We start from the raw sequence: 11,352 nt of genomic DNA on the forward strand, positions 1-11,352 counted from the left end.
TTTGATATAGGTTTTACATGTATCATCATGCAAAACAAATTTCCACATTATTTATGTTGTGAAAGAATTCACAGAAGGAAAAAATACAAGAAAAATAAGAAATTTTTTTAAATAATTTTTTTTATTTTTAGAAAAATTTTCCATGGTTACATAATTCATGTATTTACTTTACCATTCACCTCCTAAACCCCCTGCCCCCCTCCACTGCTAGTGTTTCTAGTACAATATTAAATAATAGAGATAATGGGCATCCTTGTTTCACACCTGATCTTATTGGGAAGGCTTCTAATTTATCCCCATTGCATATAATGCTTGTTGATGGCTTAAGATATATACTGTTTATTATTTTTAGGTAAGGACCTTCTATTCTTATACTTTCTAGTGTGTTCAGTAGGAATGGGTGTTATATATTGTCAAAGGCTTTGTCAGCACGTATTGAGATAATTATGTGGTTTTTGTTGGTTTGCTTGTTGATATGGTCAATTATGTGGATGGTTTTCCTAATGTTGAACCATCCTTGCATTCCTGGTATAAATCCCACCTGATCATGATGAATAACCCTCGTGATCACTTGTTGGAGTCTTTTTACTAGTATTCTATTTAAGATTTTTGCATCTATGTTTGCTAAGGAGATTGGACTGTAATTTTCTTTCTCTGCATTTGATCTACCTGGCTTTGGAATCAGTACCATATTTGTGTCATAAAAGGAGTTTGGTGAGATTCCTTCTTTGCCTATCATATCAAATAATTTGTATAGTATTTGGATTAATTGTTCTTTGAATTTTTGATAGAATTCACTTGTGAATCCAACAGGCCCTCACGATTTTTTCTGAGGGAGTCCTTTTATGGCCTTTTCAATTTATTTTTCTGATATTGGATTATTTAAGTATTCTATTTCTTCTGCTGTTAATCTAGGCAATTTATATTTTTGCAAATATTCATCCATATCACCTAGATTGCTAAATTTGTTGCTATATACTAGGGCAAAATAGTTTTTAATTATTGCCATAATTTCCTCTTCATTAGAGGTAAGGTCTCCCTTTTCATCTTTGATATGATTCATTTGGTTTTCTTCTTTCCTTTTTTAATTGGATTAACCAGTACTTTGTCTATTTTATCTGTTTATTTTCAAAATACCAGCTTCTAGTCTTATTTATTAATTCAATAGGTTTTTACTTTCAATTTTATTAAGTTCTCCTTTGATTTTTAGTATTTCTAATTTAGTTTTCATATGAAGATTTTTAATTTGTTCATTTTACAGTTTTTTAAGATGCATGCCCAATTCATTAACCTCTGCCCTCCCCAATGTTTTAATATGTGCACTCAGTGATATAAATTTTCCCCTTAGAACTGCTTTGGCTGCATCCCATTGGTTTGGGTAAGATGTCTCATCATTGTCATTGTGTTCAATGAAATTATTAATTGTTTCTGTGATTTGTTCTTTCACTGAATTATTTTGGAGAATCATATTATTTAATTTCCAATTAGTTTTTGGTTTGCCTCTCCATGTATTCTTACTAGTAACTATTTTTATTGCATTGTGATCTGAGAAGTTTGCATTTATTAATTCTGCTTTTTTGCATTTGCTTTCCATGTTTCTATGCCCTATTCCATGGTCTATCTTTGTGAATTTCCATGTGCTATTGAAAATAAAGTGTATTCCTTTTTGTCTCTATATATTTTTCTCCATATATCTATTAACTCTAATTTTTCTAGGATTTCATTCATCTCTCTTATCTCTTTCTTGTTTATTTTTTGGTTTGATTTATCTAGATCTGATAGGAGAAGGTTGAGGTCCTCCACTAGTATGGTTTTAATATATATTTCCTGCTTGAGCTCCACTAGCTTCTCCTTTAGAAATTTGGAACCTATACCATTTGGTACATACATATTGAGTACTAATATTTCTTCATTGTTTATACTGCCTTTTATTAGGATGTAGTTACCTTCCCTTTCTCTTTTACCTTATCTATTTTTACTTTGGCTCTGTCAGAGATCATAATAGCTACCCCTGCCTTCTTTTTCTCATTTGAAGCCCAAAAGATTTTGATCCATCCTCTCATTTTCACTCTATGTATGTCTGTCTGTGTCATGTGTGTTTCTTGTGGACAACATATGATTGGGTTTGGGTTTCTATTCCACTTTGCTATTTGCTCCCGTTTTATGGGTGAGTTTATCCCATTTACATTCAGAGCTATAATTATCAGCTGTGCATTCCCAGACATTTTGATTCTCTTTCCTAGTCCTGTCCTTTCTTCTTTCACTGTTTCCTTCTATACCAGTACTTTGTTTTTAATCAGTTCCTATAATCCCCTCCCTTGTTTTACTTCCCTTTATCCCCCCTCCCTTTTCATTCCCATCTTATTGTCCTTTAAAGCCACGTGACACCCCCCCCAAGCCCTCTCCCTCACTAGTATTGCTTCCCTCCCCACCAGTCAGTTTGTTTCCCTTCTACTTCTCTATAGGTCATGAATCAATTTTCTGCCCCTATGGATGTGATTGTTCTTCTCTCTTTAAGTTGATTTCAATTCACTTAAGTATTGAATATTACCTCTCTCTAACCTCTTTACCCTGACAGTGTATTGTTATTTTTCCCTGTTAGTCCCAAGCATTTCTTTATGGAATATAAATTTATTACTTTTTGTTTGTTTTCCTATTTTTCTTATTATTATCTTCTTCCCCCCCAGTTTTGCATGTGTTTATACCTACAAACATACATACATATTTATCTATCTATCTATCTATCTATCTATCTATCTATCTATCTATCTATTTATTTATTTGTTTGTTTGTTGGTGTGTTTATTTATTTATTTGTTTGTTTGTTTGTTTGTTTATTTGTTTATTTTTATATCTCTTAATATTTCATCCTATACAGTTTATCCCTATTCCCTCTATGTAAAACTTTTTCTAGTTACCCTGTTGGTAATAATAATTTTTAATATTTGCCAATACCTTCTTTTCTTCTTGGGATATAAATTGATTGAACTTGTTGTGTCCCTTAAAGAAAAGAATGTTTTTCTCCTTGTCCCATTATCTTAATTACCTTATGTTGATTCTCTTGAGTTCTGGGTTTGGACAGCAAACTCTCCATTTAAGTCTGGTTTTTTTCTTGATGAATGTTTGGAAGTCCTAAATTTTATTGAATGACTGTACTTTCTCCTGCAATAATATAGTTAGTCTTGCTGGATAGTTGATTCTTGGTTGTAGACCCATTTCTCTTGCTTTCTGGAATATTGTGTTCCATGCCTTCTGGCCCTTCAATGTAGATGTAGCCAGATCCTGTGTTATCCTAATTGTAGTTCCCTGATATGTGAATGACTTCTTTTTAGCAGCTTGTAATATTTTTTCCTTGGTCTGGTAGTTTTTGAATTTGGCTATAATATTCCTGGAAGTTGTCTGTTGTGGATTAAATGTATGAGGTGATCTGTAGATCGTAGCAATTTCTACTTTTCCGTCTTGTTCAAGAATTTCTGGGCAATTTTCTCTGATAATTTCTTGTAAAATACTATCTAAACTTTTTCTTTTATCATGATGTTCTGTTAAACCAATAATTCTTAAGTTGTGTCTTCTAGCTCTGTTCTCCAGATCTTTGGTTGAATCAATGAGGTGTTTCATATTCTCCTCAAATTTCTCATTTTTTAAATTTTGTTTAATATATTCTTACTGCCTTGTGAAGTTATTTGCTTCTAGTTGTTGAGTTCTGTTTTTAAAGACTGAATTTCATCCCTGGCTTTTTGGTCGTCCTTCTCTTTCTAGTAAGATTTTCTTTGTAGATCATATTTTGCCTTCTTTGCTTCATTTTCAAGCTGGCCAATTCTGGCTTTTAATACTTTATTTTCTTGTTTTAGCTTGTATTTCCTTTTTCATATTTTCTTCAGCCTCTCTTGATTGCTTTTTGAGTTCCTGAAGTTCTTGAGTTAATTGAGTTTTAAATACTTGATTTAATTGAATTTTGAGATCTTCCAAAGCCTGTGTCCAGTTAGCTGGAACTACTGCCTCTTCTTCTATTTCTGTTTCATTTGCTCTCTTTTCACTTCCTTGAAAGAAGCTGTCAATTGTCATGTCTTTTCTCTTTTTCTGTTGGTTCCTCATGTTTTTTCCCTTCCTTGTTCTGCTAGTTTCAGCAGATGTATTTAATGATCTTTGATGAAAGATCCAGTTGGTAATGGAGGTTTATATTTACTTTCTCTGCCCTCTGAAGACTTCTTGTCTGTTCAATTGTTGGGATTAATCCTCTATTGATTGGATTAATTTTACTCCTTTATCTGCCCTAAGGCTAAAACCTTGAGGGGAGGGAAAAACAAACAAACAGAAAAACAAAAACAAAAACAAAATGTGGGGTTACAAGGAGTGTTTTTGCTGAACTTAGCTCTCCAGCAGTGGGCCCCCCCCTGTGCTGACTGCTGTGTTCTTGAAGCCTGCATTCTCTATCTCAGTATGAGGAAGCCAAGATGTCTGCTGTCTGGGGTTTGGCTCTCTCTAAGCCACCATCTTCCATGCATTTTTTCTGTATTTCTCTGGTTTTCTCCTCCAGTCACCTCTCCAGTGCCTGTGTTTGACTCATTGAGTCTGATGCCAGCAAGGCCCTCTCCCCCAACTAGTGAGCCCAACAGCCTGAGATTTCCCAGGCCCCTAGAGACTCCGCACAACATGTGGGGGAGGCATCCTAGGATCTTGGGATTTCCCTTCTATCCCCTCAGATCTGATAGTTTAAGAATTGAAGCCTTTTTCTTGGAGTACCTCTTTAGTTATGCTGCAATAAGGTTCCCCCTGCTCTGTCCCTTTATTAGATTTGGTCCTCTTCCTTCTCAAAGCTCATTGTTTTCTATCTTGGTGTGTAAGGGTGAGGAGGTTTTAAGATTTGCTCCACCTATGCTGCTATCTTCCTGGAAGTCTCAAATGGCAGGAATATTTTTAAAAAAATAATTTTCAATCTACATTCAGAATCCACTGATTCTTCCTCTGGAAGTGGATAGGATTTTTCATGATGAGGCCTTTTTCAATGGTATTGGATTTTTGTGTTGCTGAGAATAAGAAGCTCATTCACGGTTTATCATTGTATGAATTGCTGTTATTGTGTAGATTTTTCTCCTGGCTCTTCTTTCTTTATTATGTATCAGTTCACATATGCCTTGTTGGATTTTTCTGAAACTATCATGCTCATTTTTTTTTGGTGCCAATTTTAAATATTTTTATTCTCCAGGACAAGAATTGCATTTTCACTTGTTTTCATGCAGTACTGATGAAATACAATGTTGTTCTCTTCTCCCTCTGCACATACTTAAGTATTCAGAATGCCCAATGTACACAGTAGCTTAAATGTTACTTTTTAAACTGCTACTGCCTTGGCTAAAAATTTGAGTCCTTCCATTTTTGGAAAGCTGTGTGGAATGCTTTTTCTTCTGGTACATTTAGTTGACCTCTTCAATGGTAGGTCCAGAACAATCACCTTCAGATGGGGCTGTTCTACCTCCTGGGAACCCACCAGGCATGCCTCCTGGCATGCCTCCTACAATCTGGTACAACTTCATGATGATGGGATTGCAAACTTTTTACATTTTTTTCTGCTGAAGTTCAAATTCTTCCTTTTCAGCAGTCTGTTTCTTATCCAGCCAGTTGATTATTTCATTGCATTTGTCAAGGATTTTCTGTTTGTCTTCATCACCAATTTTGCCTTGCAGTTTCTTGTCCTCAACAGTTGCCTTCATTTTGAAAGCATAAGACTCAAGATAAATCTTGGAAGACACCTTGTCTGTCTGCTTCTCATCTTCAGCCTTGTACTTCTTAGTCTCCTGGACCATGTACACAATGTCTCCTTTGCTCAGATGACATTGGTGATAGTGATCTTGTTCTTGCCTGTGCTCTTATCTATCACAGAGACATTGAGGATGCCATTACCATCAATGTCAAAGATAACTTCAATCAGAAGGACACCCCTTGTGGCAGGAGGAATTCCTGTGAGCTCAAACTTGCCAAGTAGGTTTTTATCCTTTGTCATTGTTCTCTCACCTTATTAAACCTGAATAAACACATCAGGCTGATTGTCAGAGTAGGTAGTAAAGGTCTGAGTCTGCTTAGTGGGAATAGAGGTATTGGGTTTGATCAGAACAGTCAAGACTCCACCAGCAGTTTCAGTTCCAAGGGAAAGAGAAGTGACATCTAGCAGCAGCAAGTCCTGCACATTCTCAGATTTTTCTCTAGACAAGATGGCAGCCTGGACAGCTTGCACCATAGGCAACAGCCTCATCAGGATGGATACTCTTGTTGAGCTCCTTGCCATTGAAGAAATCCTGCAGAAGCTTCTTGATTTGGGGGATTAGAGTGGAACCACCCACCAAGATGATGTCATGAATCGGTGATTTATCTTGCTTGGCATCTCTGAGGGCCTTTTCCATGGGGTCCAGTGTGCCACAGAAGAGATAAGCATTCAGCTCTTAAAAACAGGCCTGAGTGATTGAGGTATAGAAGTTGATACCTTCATAGAGGGAATCAATTTCAATACTGGAAGAGAGGGCTTGCTTTTCATGAATGGTATCACAGCAAAATCATGCAACAAAACTTATTCAGCCATCACCCAATTGTTGGTAGTCACCTTGATTTCCAGTTCTTTGCCATCATAAAAGTGGTATAATTTTGTTTACATATGTCATTTTCCTTTTTCTTTCATCGCTTTGCAGTTCAGAACTCTGAGGAATACTGCTAGATCAAAATATAAGCAGTGTTTTAAAGCCCTTTGGGTATAATTACAAATTGCTCTCCAAAGTAGTTAGATCAGTGCATAACATGCATTAGTGTGTTAATTTCCCCACCCCACCCCTGACTTTTATCATTTTCATTATCTCTCATATTAATTAATTTCATAGCTGTGAGGTGATACTTCAGAATTATTTTAATTTGCATTTCTTGAATGAATAGTGATTTAGAGCATTTCTCATGTGATTATAGATAACTTTAATTTCTTCTCCTAAAAACAACTTGTTCATATTGACCATTTATAAATTATCTAATAAATTTGGCTCAATCTGTATTTGAGAAATGAGGCTTTTGTCATGGAAACTTTCTATAAAATTTTCCCAGACTTATTCTAATGTTGACTGCATTGGATTATTTGTACAAAATTTTTTTAACATCATCTAATCAAAATTATCTATTTTACATCCTATAATGCTCCCTATTTCTTGTTTGGTCATAAATTCTTCCTTTATTCATAGTTGCAATGAGAAAACTATTTCATTCTACTCTAATTTACTTATACTGTCACCCTTCATTTTTACCTTATCTTGATATATTATGTGAAATGTAGGTGAATACCTATTTTCTGTCAAAATGTTTTCCAGTTTTCCAAACAGTATTTTTTTCTGATAGAGAGTTTTTGTCCATTAAGCTTGGCTCTTTGGATTTATCAGAAATTAGATTACTATGGTTATTTACTATGTTTTTTATTTTATTTTCCCCATATTATATATTAACACAATTTTTAATAATCACTTTCTGATATTTTATGATTTTTGTTTTCTTCTTCCCATTTGAAAATGGTGGGTAATATGACATAGGTTATAGATGTGTTGTCATATATAAATTTTCATGTTTGTTATATTGTGAATGAAGACATGTATTCCTTACACTAGAGAGAAATTCATGGAGGAAATTAATTAAAGGGTGGTATGCTTTAATTTACATTCAGATTCTCTTAGCTTTCTCTATGAAATTGTATAATCTTTTTCATTATCAATGTCTTGGAGTTGTGTGTGTGTGTGTGTGTGTGTGTGTGTGTGTGTGTGTGTGATTGGCTCCTGTGAAGAGGGGAAGGGACAAGGATCCACCATAAAAGTCACAAAATCCTGTGGTTAAAGACATATTGTCTTTGAGAAGATAATGTGAAGAGGATGTCTTCTGGAGATAGGCTTTGAAGGAGATTTGCAGGAGACTGTGGCTTAGATAGTGGTCTTGGAGCTCAGCTTCAACTTAGACTGACTCCTAGACTACTTCCTTGGGTGATTGAATGGCTGACTCCTTTCCTAGTTTCCTAAAATACTGGCTTCTACCTTGGAGGAGGCCTTGTGGTTACTCACTACCAGTCCTCCTGGCTGAGGACTAGTATAATTATTTTCTCAAACCTCTTTCACATTCTTTTATTTTATTGTTTCCCCTCTTTTTTTGTAAACAAATTTCTGAATCAAGATAAAATAAATATTGACAACCACATAATTTCATAAAATTTTTATCCAACCACTAATTTTCACCTTTACAATAGTTAACTCACTGCAGTTTCTCTGTCTATATATACTTCTTCTAACTGCCCTAATAATGACAAAGTTAGTAGTTAAAAATTATCATCCTCTCATATTGGAATGTAAACAATTTAACTGTATTGCATCCTTTATAATCTATCTTTCCTGTTTGCCTTTTATTTTTCCTTTTAGTATTTTATATGAAAATCAAATTTTCTACTAAAATGCTTTTTTAATCAGAAATGCTTGAAAGTCATCAACTTCATTAAATATTCATTTTTCTCTCTGAAAGATTTTGCTAAGTAGGTGATTCTTGCTTATATTTCTAGCTCCTTTGCCCTCAATATTTCATATTCCAAGTCCTCTAATTATTTATTGGAAAGGCTGATAAATCATGTATTATCCTGACTTTGGCTCCATGACATTTAAAGTGTTTCTTACTAAGTGCTTGCAATATTTTCTCCTTGATTTAGGAGCTCTGAAATTTTACTTTAATAATCTTGCCCTGTTATACTCTTAACATAACTTTGACAATGGCTTTGAAATATTCTACAACTTCTGATTTTTATTCCAGAGTTCTAACTTTGGAAGGGTAGCTGACATTTTGTTTTATCCCAGGATGCTCACACATGGGGGAAAAGGAATACTTAATGTCACATGTTTCCCTCATTTCGGTTGTCAATTAGAAGACATCTTTACCAAGTTCTATCTCCTCCCATCTTTGTACCACTCTCTTATCTCCCCCCACAACAAACACATAACACTCCCTTATTCCCCCAGAATCCTGTGAACCATAGGACAACCATGACTGGGAAGGTCTTTCTATAAGATGAAACATATTTTGTTGGTCTAACTGTACCAAACTGGAACTGACTATCCTATATATACTTACTCAACCTCCCACACAACTGAATTTGCATTGGGTATCAGAATTCCTATTTATGGTTTTACTTCTCTTCTGATACTGAAGTCTTTGAGTCTCAATATAAACCACAAAAAAGACTGCTTTCTAAGCATATTTGAAAATCTAGGGAAACATTTTCAACTTCATATTCATTAAATCTTAAGCAAAAATATTTTATAATATTCAATATAAATTAGTAAATGATAAGAGGAAAAGTTGGGATTTAATAACAGATAAGCATGTCCAATAATTATGGCTATTTAATTGTTTGATTAACTTAAAGGAAAGAAAAAATCACAAGTTGAAGTAACAGACTTGGTTCCTTATTTTGCAGTCCTTTACTTTCTCTTTTACTTGCTTTCACCAATTGAGAAAACATACAAATTGAGCATTGAAAAGGGATGTAGAAATTAACATATCTAACCTTTTGAATTATAATGCAAAGTATATATTGAACAATAATATATGTATGTGTATATTACACACACACACACATATATATGTATATATATATATATATAACTGTTGTTATTAAAAATGAGGAAGGCAGATATTAAAAGGGTGAATAGTTTTTAATCAAAGCCATGCTGATAGAGATAAAATCATTAAACCACGCCTGTAAGTATCCAAACTGCAGCCTGAGCCATTTTTTACCTTTTGTATCTTTGTGCTCAGGTAGCTAAAAAAAAGTTCAAAGTTACTTCAGGAATCTTATCTCCTCTCTTACATCATCACACTTCCTGTCTGTCATGAGGAATCATGGCAAATGTAGTTTTAAGGACCCTCACAGGTCCACAGAAGTTTGTCAAACACTATATTGATACATATATTGAGGCTCAATCCTTCCAAATAGAACCCCAGGTGATTTTAACTAACACATTGCCCCCCTGTGATCCTTTGGGAGATAAATTTCCCCAATGGATCAGGAAAACATAATCAAATTAGGGTTTACAATAATTTAGAGATAAAAGGGAGAAAGAACAAAACCAATGTTCGGTACATTGACAAAAAAAACATTAAGGGGGCAGTCCCCCTTTCTGGCATAAACTGTCCATTCAAAATAAATGCATCCAACCCCCATACTTCAAAATCAACAGCAATCAAAGTTCAATTTTGGTCTTCATGATCAAGTGAAGGGTCTTTAGGCATCTTTTGGTGCATTCATCAAACATGTTCGTCATCTGGATTCTGGGGAGATGGAAAAATCCTTATCCTGAAATTATTCTCAAAGAATTTAAACTTTACATTATAGATTACAAAGCATACATTTTCTTCAGAGAATTAACATTACCCCCCTGAGGTTACTTCTAAAGGAGTAAAAATTGACTTGCAATATAGATTATAATTCAGACATTATGATTATAAAAACTTAACACACACACCCATGAGGAAAATTTTAACTAATACATTACTCCCCTGCAAAGGTTAGACAAGGATGCATGGCTGAGTGAGTCACGGGGGTGCATGAAATCAATTGGCAAAAGAAATAATAAAAATAATAAAAATAATAAAATTCAAAAAAAGGAGAAAAAATTAACTTGTGAATGAAATGTAAAATATGCAAAAAAATGTAAGGAAAATTATCTTAGGTTTTGAATCAAGGCCTAATTAAAGTGATTTAAGCAGTTTGCAATTACCCATTCAGGGCCAAGACTACAGAAAAATTGCCATTTTTTCTCTATATATAGAGGAAAAAGGGAAATGCCTTTCTTTGATCCGATTTTTCCCTGCACCTTCTCAGGGAATGAGCCATTAAATGATAGCCAATCTTAGGTGCTTCACTAGGAATTTAAGTTGAGGGGACCCATGTCCTCTAAAGTTTTAGAAAAGACTGGGACTCCAGGACTCAAACCCCAATTTTCAAGCCTTTCAAGTATTGGCATAGAACTCCTGCAATTCATGCAGATTCTCAGTCAAATCTCTGTAACTATGTGGCTCGGCACTTCTCCTGGAATCAGACAGAGAGGCATTAAATCAAAATCCCACAGTCTCAAGGTTCTTCAGGTGTTTGCATTAAGCTTATATCACTGCAAAATAAAAAAAAGATAAAGAATGATTATATATGAACTTCCAGTACAAGATGAGAAAAAGGAAAAATCAATTGCTCTAATTAAAAAATGTTTTAAAAATCAAATATATCTATATCTATATATCTATATATCTATATCTATATATCTATATCTATATCTATATCTATATCTATATCTATATCTAT

At 34.3% G+C, this 11,352-nt stretch overlaps 1 pseudogene; it reads right to left on the bottom strand.

The window, feature by feature from the left end:
• Positions 1-5,413: 5,413 nt before the first annotated feature.
• LOC123241416 overlaps positions 5,414-11,352 on the bottom strand; it is a 110,570-nt pseudogene continuing 104,631 nt past the window's right edge.

This window comes from Gracilinanus agilis, chromosome 3, assembly GCF_016433145.1.
Source record: "Gracilinanus agilis isolate LMUSP501 chromosome 3, AgileGrace, whole genome shotgun sequence".
Lineage (NCBI taxonomy): Eukaryota > Metazoa > Chordata > Mammalia > Didelphimorphia > Didelphidae > Gracilinanus > Gracilinanus agilis.